The 10,392-nt window shown below is 36.6% G+C and overlaps 2 pseudogenes; both read right to left on the bottom strand.

Annotated features, from left to right (window-relative positions):
• Nucleotides 1–374: 374 nt before the first annotated feature.
• On the bottom strand, nucleotides 375–5,969 carry LOC109701593 (putative olfactory receptor 5AK3; annotated as a pseudogene).
• A 3,184-nt stretch (nucleotides 5,970–9,153) lies between these two features.
• Nucleotides 9,154–10,161, bottom strand: LOC109701594 (putative olfactory receptor 5AK3; annotated as a pseudogene).
• Between the last annotated feature and the right edge of the window lie 231 nt (nucleotides 10,162–10,392).

Genomic DNA, 10,392 nt, shown 5'->3' with positions numbered 1-10,392 from the left:
CCTTAACTCAGCTAGCAAAAATGCTTTGTCTTTCTTATTATGCTTATGCCTTCTCTTCAACGAAATTAGAGATTTGGGCAGAACAGGTTCTGCCTGGAAGCAAGGGGCATGGAGGGGAGAGGAGTGGCTGGAGGTGAGGGGAGAGAAATGGCCCAAACAATGTATGCACATATGAATAAATGAATAAAAAAAGAAACAAATGAAACTCATTTATAGGTTCTGGAGATGTAGCTCAACTGTCGAGTATTTTCTTAGTATGTGTGAGGTCCTGAGTTCAATTCCATGCACTACAAAAAGTGTCATTTGTTTAATCATTTTATATGTTTTTCAATATCTTTCATATAGTTTTGGTAATTAAAGAATGCTTTTTTATGTCACAAACATTTGACGTATCTTCTGAAGTGGTGAAATAAGGAAGCCCTTTCTTGTTGGACCATATTAACAGAGAAATCATGTCTCAAACTAGAAGCACTATTTCCCATGTGCTTTAAGGCTGCTATCACATTTTGGTTTCTCAGGCTGTAGATGAGGGGGTTTACCATGGGGATCATAATACCGTAGAAAACAGATGCCACCTTTTCATGCTCTTCAGACCTATCGGTCCAGAGATGTACATACATGTAAGACAGAGTCCCATAGAAAATGGTGACAGCTGTTAGGTGAGAGGCACATGTGACGAAGGCCTTTTTCCTTCCCAAGCAGAAGATATCTTCAGGATGGCAGCCAGGATATATGTGTAAGAAAAGATGATGACCAGCACAGTAAATGTCAAGTTAAACCCAACAACGACTGTCAATAACATGATATTGACAGTCAATGTTTGAGCAAGATAGCACAAGAATTGGAAGCACATCACAGAAAAAGTGATTGATCTTACTGGATTTGCAAAATTTCAATGAGAAAGTAAAACCTGTGTTAACAGAAGCATTTAAGAAACCCATGACATATGAACTGACTATCAGCTGAATGCATAGTCTCTGGGACATGATGACAGGATAACGCAGTGGGTTACAGATGGCCACATAACGGTCCACTGCCATAGCAGCCAGGACGAAGCAGTCACTGGTTACAAAAGTGTCAGAGACTAGTAATTGCACTACATGTCCTCTGAAAGAAATAGATGCTTTTGACCCCACAAAATTCTGCAGCGTCTTGGGAGTGACAGCAGAGGCATTGCAGAGATCCAGAAAAGTCAAATTTTGGAGGAAAAAGTACATAGGAGTGTGAAAGGAAGATTCAATCTTGACAAGTAGGATCATGCCAATATTCCCTACTAAGGTGGCAGCATAGATCAGTAGAAATACTACGAAGAAGACGTGCCAAAACTTGTGTTGATTAGCAAGACCCAGAGGATGAATTCAGTCACTTCAGTGTCATTATTATGTTCCGTAGTAAAAATTAAACTCAGGTAAAAAGTTATAAAGAAATAACAGCAAAGAAAGTAAAATCATTGTTATTTAACTGATTCTGCATTTGAAAATTTTACAATATTTGATTTCATATGTCTTCAGGGTCATCTTTTTTTGACATACTTAACTTGAATTTTAAAGGCTGCACCTTGGGACTGAACTTAGATAATCTAGATGAAATGGAAAAATTTTTAGATGCATATAACTGACCAAAATTTAACCAAGATGATATTAACCACCTAAATAGACCCTTACAAGCAATGGAATTGAAGCAGTAATAAAGAGCCTCCCTTCATCCCTGGAACTGCTGGAATCTTTTACCAAACTTTTGACGAAGAACTAATACCAATACTCCTTAAAATTTTACAGGAAATAGAAAGGGAAGGAACACTACCAAACTCATTCTATGAAGACAGCACTACCCTTATTGCAAAACCCAATATAGAGGTAATATCATTCTTAGAATTTTGCTATTCTACTCTTCAGCTTATTTCCTGTGTGTGTTTTTGCCAATGTTTCTACTAAGTTGATTTATAGATACTTTTTTTCATCTTATTTTTGTTCTCTCATCAGTTGTTAACAAAGATTTTCTCATATTCTATCCTTTATTAACCTCAGGTATTTCATCTCTTATGGATCAGAAATAATCAAATCTGAAAAATAATTGTTTTTGCTTTGTGGTTTGTTCTTTGATATAAAAAAATTCAGTCATGTTCTATCATAAGCTGATTCCCCTAGGAGAATCATATGCTATAATAAAACCTGGTTTCTTAGATAGACACCAGTGGCCTAATACCTCTAATCAGAGTTTCTTGAGGGGCTGAGTTTGGGATGATCATGGTTTGAGGACGGCTGGAACAAATGTTTGTAAGATCCCATCTCAACAGACAAAATCTAGGTGTGGTGGCACATCTACTCTCCCAGCTAAGGCAGAAAGCCTGAAGGAGGAGGAGTTTAGCAGGAATGGTTTTAGTTGTTTTCATTTAGTGTGATGTTGGCTCTAGTTTTGTGGTATATTGCCTTTATTATGTTGAGGAACATTCCTTCTCATCATAGTTTCTTCAGAGCTTTTATCATGAAATGGTGTTGAATTTTGTGAAAGACTTTTTCTTTGTCTGTTGAGGGGATCATGTGGCTTTTCTCTTTCCATGGAATTTTAAAGGAAAAAGAGTGGGAACTGAGTTGTTCTCTCAGATATTGGAAGTTATTATAAAGTAATAATAATAAAGACTGTGGAACTTGCTTGCTGATAGACTAATAGATCAATAGAATTGAGAAAAGGAAATAAAAATGGACCCATTAGTCTATAGAAACTTGACTTATGAAAACTTTAGCACATAGATTCATAAAATGATAAAATATACGCTGTTGCTATAAATTCTTATACTTATGAAAAACAATATTGAATTACAGCTTCATGTTTTACAAAAATTCTTTCCAAATGGATTACAGATTTAAATTTTAAAGCTTTAGAAGTAAAACATTGTTGATTGTATATGGCTTAGAAAAAATTTAGACAAGACATAAAAGCATAAATAATGAAGACTAAAAACTCAACTCTATTAAAAAATTAACAAGACTGTGTATGGAGTAGAAGTGTAGTCAAGTAAATTTGATTGCAGCTCATATAAAATGTCAGAGATTGGATCAAGCATATCATAAATAGTTTCTTTAAATCTGCCAGAAAAATTTGCAAAAGATATGAACAGGATAAATTATAGAAGAAAGAAAACCTAAGTTAAATAGAAATATGAAAAGATGCATATCTCACTAATCAACAATTGTAGCAAGGAAGTATATGCGTACTTCATGGAAATATAATTTTGTACTCATCAATTTAAAATGAGAAGTTTTGGTGAGAATATGGACCCATAGGAACTCATAATTTTCTGAAAGGAAGGAAAAGTAGTAAAGTTATGTTGGAAGCAAGTGACAAATAGCAGTACAAACATGTCTATGGGCCAGAGTTTCCAGTTTAAATAGGTACTCTGGAGAGATCAATGACCACATATAAATGGTCATTCATACATGCATACATACATTTGTATGTTTATATATGAATGTATATGAATAAATATTTACACATACATATGAATGTTTATAGTAGCATTGTTTCCCATAGAAAAATATTCATTACTTAAAAATCACAGAAAAAAATCAGCAATTGGTGATACAACATCTGTACTAATTAATCTCTCTAGTGCAACACAATAAAGAGCAATAAATATGAGCTGCAGAAGTCATCCTTTACTCAGTAGTGCTGTATGTACCTCTGTATGCAGAAGGCTGAGATATGAATGTGGCTGTAATGAAAGTAATGTAACAAGCTAAGCTTGTTGCTGAGATTTTTTTTGGCTCTTTTAAATATCTTAAATAACAAAGTGAGATAATACTTTAACAATGCAATAGGACAAATTTTAATCATGCCAAATTCAAATAAAATTAGACACATTTTGGGGACACATTTTTGAGAATCTATTTCTTATGGAAGGTTTTACTTAATACAAAATTCTGTGCTCCATCTATGGTGAGAATATTTACTAGTCAAATTAATATTATAAACAGGATGGCCAATTTCCTGAGTGTTTTGAATGTATTTACCAGTTAATAATCTCAGCACTTCTAATGTTCCATTTAAACTCTGAATTGTGCAGTGGACAAGAAATAGACCAACCTGGGTTTGAATTTTCGCCCCAGCACTTCTAAGAGATAATTCTCCTCAGCCTCATTTTTTTTTCTCTGTAAAAAAATTGGAAATTGCAGAATTACTTAGAAGGTAGAATGTTCATGGTAACATGGTTTGTAAAAACTTGGAAGTGAGGCTAACTAAATCGTAGAAGATTCATGTTATGAACCAATACACAGCCAAAAAATTTAAGATAAATATATACTCTTATGATTAGGTGCCCATGTCATATCATACAAGGAAAGCATGTAGCAGAACAATATGGAGAATCTGGAACATGTAAAAACGCAATTCAAACACTTTCGCTCTTGTTCTTATTTCTACTTATCCATGGAAAAGTTCAGAAAGATACACACTACATTTTTAATGATTATCCTTGGACATGGGAGTGAAGAGAGACAGAGGGAGAGAGAGAGAGAGGGAGGGAGAGAGAGAGAGAGAGAGATCATTAAATTAAAAAAAACTTTTATCTTTTACATTTTAGAATTTAATTGTTTTAAAAAGGAAGTGAAAAATAAAATATCAAAGCCTGCTTTCTACTGATGTGAAGCTCAAACAAAGAAACTGACTTATTTCACCACAGGGTCAGTATTGAATGGGTGCCCAATAATCAGTCATAAAAGTAGCCAGTCATTCAATCATTTGTTAATTCACATCCATCCTGTCAATTCTCAGCCAAACTCAGTTTCCGCATTCCATTGCCATAATGTCACCAGGGATGAGGTGACTCCTGGTCTTGGGGAGGAACATTCTGAACTTTGGTAACTCTGCTCCCTTATTACCTGCGGACCTGCGGAGACAACAATGATGCACAGCTGATGGAAAATTCAGTTTGGTTGTTTCCTTACACCACAGTTGTCTCCACATTCCGTTTCTGCAGCTGGTGCAGTTGACTGCCCACCAAGGTTTCTCTGAGTGGTTTCTCCCCATCAGGGACTTTATAGCTTTGCCTGAGGGATCCATACTCAGTCCCTTGAGAAACTGAGATGAAATTGAATGGACAATTTTCATTAATTATTTTTTCTTGATTAATATTTAAGCTCTTTAGAGGTGACTGTTTTTGACCTGCAGTTATTAGGAACTTTCTGTTTCTTTTTTTTTTATGGTTACCATGTTATTTAGCAAATACTTAGTGTTTATTCTAATAAATCAGGTTGAGCAACTATTCATATGTGTTTGGATCTAGAGTATAGCCTTGTCACAATGATAATAAAATTTGGCTTTATGAAAAAGACCAATCTAACCTAAATTTTTACTTACACAGTAAATCTAACCTAAATTTAAGGGCAGAGAGTACCTAGCATGACATCAGTGATACTACTTTCTAAGCTTATTCAGAAACATTGACCATCATTTATTTATTTAAGGAAAATATTTACCCTTCATTGATGCATTCATTTCCCTGGAAATATATATGCATACATATATAACTGTCTCTCTCTATATATATTTAAAAATTAGTCCTACATGAAGTCAAATTTTATTCCACTTGCAGTTTACAACATTAGAATATTTCTGTAAGAAACTGTAGAATAAGAGATTTTGTGTCTCCTTATAAAATGCTTCAATTATACTTCTAATCAATCTAAAAGGAGAAAGCTAAATTCAGTGAATGTGTGGCTTTTGGCAAAACTGCAACCATATGAAGTGGAGTTATTGTTGAAGGCTGGTGAACTGGTGTTCAGTATTACTGATTACATGATCAATGTCTAGGTTAGGAACATGTTCAACTATGAGTAGAAGAAAAGCCAATTTATTTGACTTTAATTCAGGGAATTTGTATTTTCCTTCAAAACAAAACTTCGGGAGTTAAGATTAGCATTTTCATGATTTGTTCATGTGTCTCATATGCGGGTTACCTCATGGTCCAACATGTCTACAAAGCTTCAGATTTCACTCTCTTTTCAAAGTAGGAAAAAAAGGAAAAGGCAAGGTACCGACCACATGAAGGTACACTTGTTGAGGAAAACAAAGGCTTTCCCTAAAGACCCCAGAGTTACTTACATGTCATTGGCTAGACCTGTGGGACATGGACTAGCATAAATCTCTGTCTTGCATCACTTCTCTTAGCTACTTGATTTCAGTGCATATGGGAGAAATGGTCTTATCTGTCTTAAAAGTGGCTCGTCTTCTATGGTATCTCTCAACTTCATGCCTCAGGAATGTCTTTTTTCTTCTCTCAAAGGTATCTTTTTTTTGCACTACTGGGATTTGAACTCTGGGCCTACACTTGGAGCCACTGCACCAGCCCTTTTTGTGATTTTTCTTTTTTTAAATAGAGTCTCATACACTATTTGCCTGAGCTGGCTTTGAACCACAATCCTCCTGATCCCTGTCTCCTGAGTAGCTAGGCTTACAGGCGTGAGCCACTGATGCCTAGCCTCAGGAATATCTTTTAAGTCATAGAACTTTACTGATTAGAGTCAGCAAATATATGAGGGTATGTTAACAACACTGGCAAACCTTCAGCTGGTGGTGGAGTGGAGTTCACTAGATGTTTTATCCTCTAGTCCTGTAGAGGGTCAATTCTGAGGGATGTTCTCCATGTTTCATTATGCTGTCCTGTAGGACTGAGCTCCAGTTTCCTTAAGTGTAAACCAGATAAGAAATTTTTTACATCTGTGTTTCATTCTTTTTGCTGCTGCTCTTTCTGTGTGGAATCACCATGGTCAAAAACGTTTAGTAGAGTGAACAGTTTGAGGAAAGTTTTTCCCTCAGAATTAATGTCATTTTGACTAATTAGCTACAAATATCTAGGCCTCTATACTCACACTCTTGCTTGATAATGCACTAGAGATGTCATAGAACTCTGGTGTTCTGGACCAAAATTTGAAATCCTACCCCCCAATATGATGGTGGGGACTTTGGAAGGCAACCATAATTAGATGAAGGCATAAGTTTGTGGTCCAAATGAATTAGATTTGTGTCCTTATAAGTGTCACAGTGACCCCACTTCTCTGTGTGTCTATTTTGTGACAATAAATGACAAACTGGCAGTTTGCAACCCAGACAAGGGCCTTCAGAAGAACCTGATCATGCTGGGACCCTCATCTCAGACTTAGGACTCCAGATTAATGGGAAAAAATAAGTTGTTTATAAGCCACCAAGCCTATAGTGATATGCTATATCAGCTGAAACTAAGAAGAAATTGGTATGTACAAAATATCTAACAATACTGAAGAAATATTGAAGAAAAAGACCAGAGAAATCTTGTGATGTGCCATAGAAATAACATTTTTGTGATTAGATTTTAGAAATAATTCATATGAGTATTCAGAAAGAAGAGTCATAGGAATAGCTCCCATCTTCTTAGAGAACACCTAATTAACCATGAATAGTTCATTGGTAGAAGCATGAAAAAGATACTCCTTGTGCAGTCTCAGGTGGGAATGAGGGATGTGTTATGGAATGATGAGGAAAGGGCCATCTTATCAAATGGCAAGAACTTGGCAGTCCTGTGTTCATGTTCCAGTGTCTTGTGGAAGGCAGAATAATGAAAGTGATTTCTAAACAAAGTAACGTGGAAGTGGTATCACTAACTGCTACTAACTGCTTGGTTAAATGTGAAAAGATCAAAATGATTTGAAGACAAGTTGATAAGCTAAAAGGAATCAGAAGTTAAAGAATTGGAAAAGTTTCAGCCTACCCTTCCTGAAACCATGAGAAAACATGTTGGAAGCTGGCCACAACTAAGGGCGTGACTAAGTGGCTGATTGATAAGGAGATTATTGTGAATGTGAACCAGGGGTTTAATCAGTCATCTCAACAAAAGCCAGGAAGTAAGATGGGATTATTCCAGAGATGAGCCACCAACAGGAGTAAGTGAAAGATAGAAAGGGGGAAAAATTAAAGGAAGACTGTTGGCTTTCTTAGACTCTACGGTATTGAACCATGGAACTATTGATGGTCAAGTGTGTTGCTTTTCAGGAGAATGGAAGAAGGCAATTCAGAAATCTTCAGTGCTGATAGCCCTACACAGGCTCAGAGTTCATGGGCACATGTTGGAGGTAGAATTATCTCCACTTCCATCTCAAAGTGTTAGTCCTCTAGCCATGGAATCTATGGTGGTGACACTGTCTGCTTGGATCCTTTGGGTGTGAGCCCAAAGTATGGATAGGGCTAACATAGAGAATCACAGTGTGGGCAGCTCCCAGATAAGCTCTAGGTGTGCTCTTGACACCTCTGTGGGTCTGGAATGTGGGACATCTTCCCGAGTGGGCATTTGAGAATAAAGTATGAAGGACAAATAGATCTAGAGCCTTAGAATCTCATAGTGTTCCTAGGTTTTGGCACTTCTTGGCACCCATCACTTCCTTCTTATTTTTTATGTTTCTTTTTTAGAGAGGGAATATCTATGCTATGCTGTCCTACCATTGTATTTTGTAAGAATTTGATAACTGGAGAGGAGTTTTACATCAGAATAAATCATACTATGGCTTTCATCCATATGTTATCTAGATGATATTTGGATGAGGCTTTGGAATTTAGACTTCACAGTTGATGGTGGAATGCATAAAGACTTTTGGGATTGTTGAAATGGAATGAATGCATTGTGCATGTGAGAGGGATACGATCTTGGAGGGGCTGGAATAGAATATTATGGACTGGATGTTGGTGTCTCCTTAAAGTTCATGTGTTGAAATCCTGACTCTTTGGGTAGTAATTAAGTCATGAGTTAGGGACCTTCAGGGTATTCTCTGGTTCTTTTTATTTCTTCTGCTTGAAGATGTAATAGATGTTGATCATCTGCATCTAATAACAGCACCCTCATGAGATCCATGCCAGCTGCTTGATTTTTAATTTATAACCTGCAAGTATGAGAAAGAAATTTCTGTTGTTTAATAAACCATCCTGTCAATTGGTAGTTAGTATAGAGGCTAAACTAAGATATAAAGAAGGTGCTGTATATACAAGTCCACCTTTATTATAGCAAAAGGATAAGAATTAAATTAGCTAGAGGAAGAGATCCTTAGTGCAAAGTTTGGAGGGTTCCAAACATGAACTTTCCTTCTACTTCAGAGATGCATTGCCCTTCTGGACTAGCACCAGACCAGAAGGTCAGTTGAGTCTATGGTGCCCAAAGTTCTTATGGGCCCTTTCTTGCTGGACCATATTAACAGAGAAATCATGTCTCAAACTAGAAGCACTATTTCCCATGTGCTTTAAGGCTGCTATCACATTTTGGTTTCTCAGGCTGTAGATGAGGGGGTTTACCATGGGGATCATAATACCGTAGAAAACAGATGCCACCTTTTCATGCTCTTCAGACCTATCGGTCCAGAGATGTACATACATGTAAGACAGAGTCCCATAGAAAATGGTGACAGCTGTTAGGTGAGAGGCACATGTGACGAAGGCCTTTTTCCTTCCCAAGCAGAAGATATCTTCAGGATGGCAGCCAGGATATATGTGTAAGAAAAGATGATGACCAGCACAGTAAATGTCAAGTTAAACCCAACAACGACTGTCAATAACATGATATTGACAGTCAATGTTTGAGCAAGATAGCACAAGAATTGGAAGCACATCACAGAAAAAGTGATTGATCTTATTGGATTTGCAAAATTTCAATGAGAAAGTAAAACCTGTGTTAACAGAAGCATTTAAGAAACCCATGACATATGAACTGACTATCAGCTGAATGCATAGTCTCTGGGACATGATGGCAGGATAACGCAGTGGGTTACAGATGGCCACATAACGGTCCACTGCCATAGCAGCCAGGACGAAGCAGTCACTGGTTACAAAAGTGTCAGAGACTAGTAATTGCACTACATGTCCTCTGAAAGAAATAGATGCTTTTGACCCCACAAAATTCTGCAGCGTCTTGGGAGTGACAGCAGAGGCATTGCAGAGATCCAGAAAAGTCAAATTTTGGAGGAAAAAGTACATAGGAGTGTGAAAGGAAGATTCAATCTTGACAAGTAGGATCATGCCAATATTCCCTACTAAGGTGGCAGCATAGATCAGTAGAAATACTACGAAGAAGACGTGCCAAAACTTGTGTTGATTAGCAAGACCCAGAAGAATGAGTTCAGTTACTCGAGTGCCATTATTTTGTTCCATGATTAGTAAAAATTAAATTTCAGCCATAATGTTGGAAGAAATAATAGTAGAGAAAGTAAGATCATTGCAATTTAACTGATTTTTTGTTTGGAAATTGTATAATATTTGATTTCATATGAGTTCAGAGGCCATGTTCTCTGATGTATTTGACTTGATACTCAACTTAGATAATTTGTCTATAGTTTGGAGAAATTTCCATTGAATAGCAATTGTTTTTTCACTTGCTGATGG

Source organism: Castor canadensis, chromosome 1, assembly GCF_047511655.1.
Source record: "Castor canadensis chromosome 1, mCasCan1.hap1v2, whole genome shotgun sequence".
Taxonomy (NCBI): Eukaryota; Metazoa; Chordata; class Mammalia; order Rodentia; family Castoridae; genus Castor; species Castor canadensis.
Note: the sequence above shows the minus strand (reverse complement) of the source record. Positions and strands in the feature narration are given on the sequence as shown.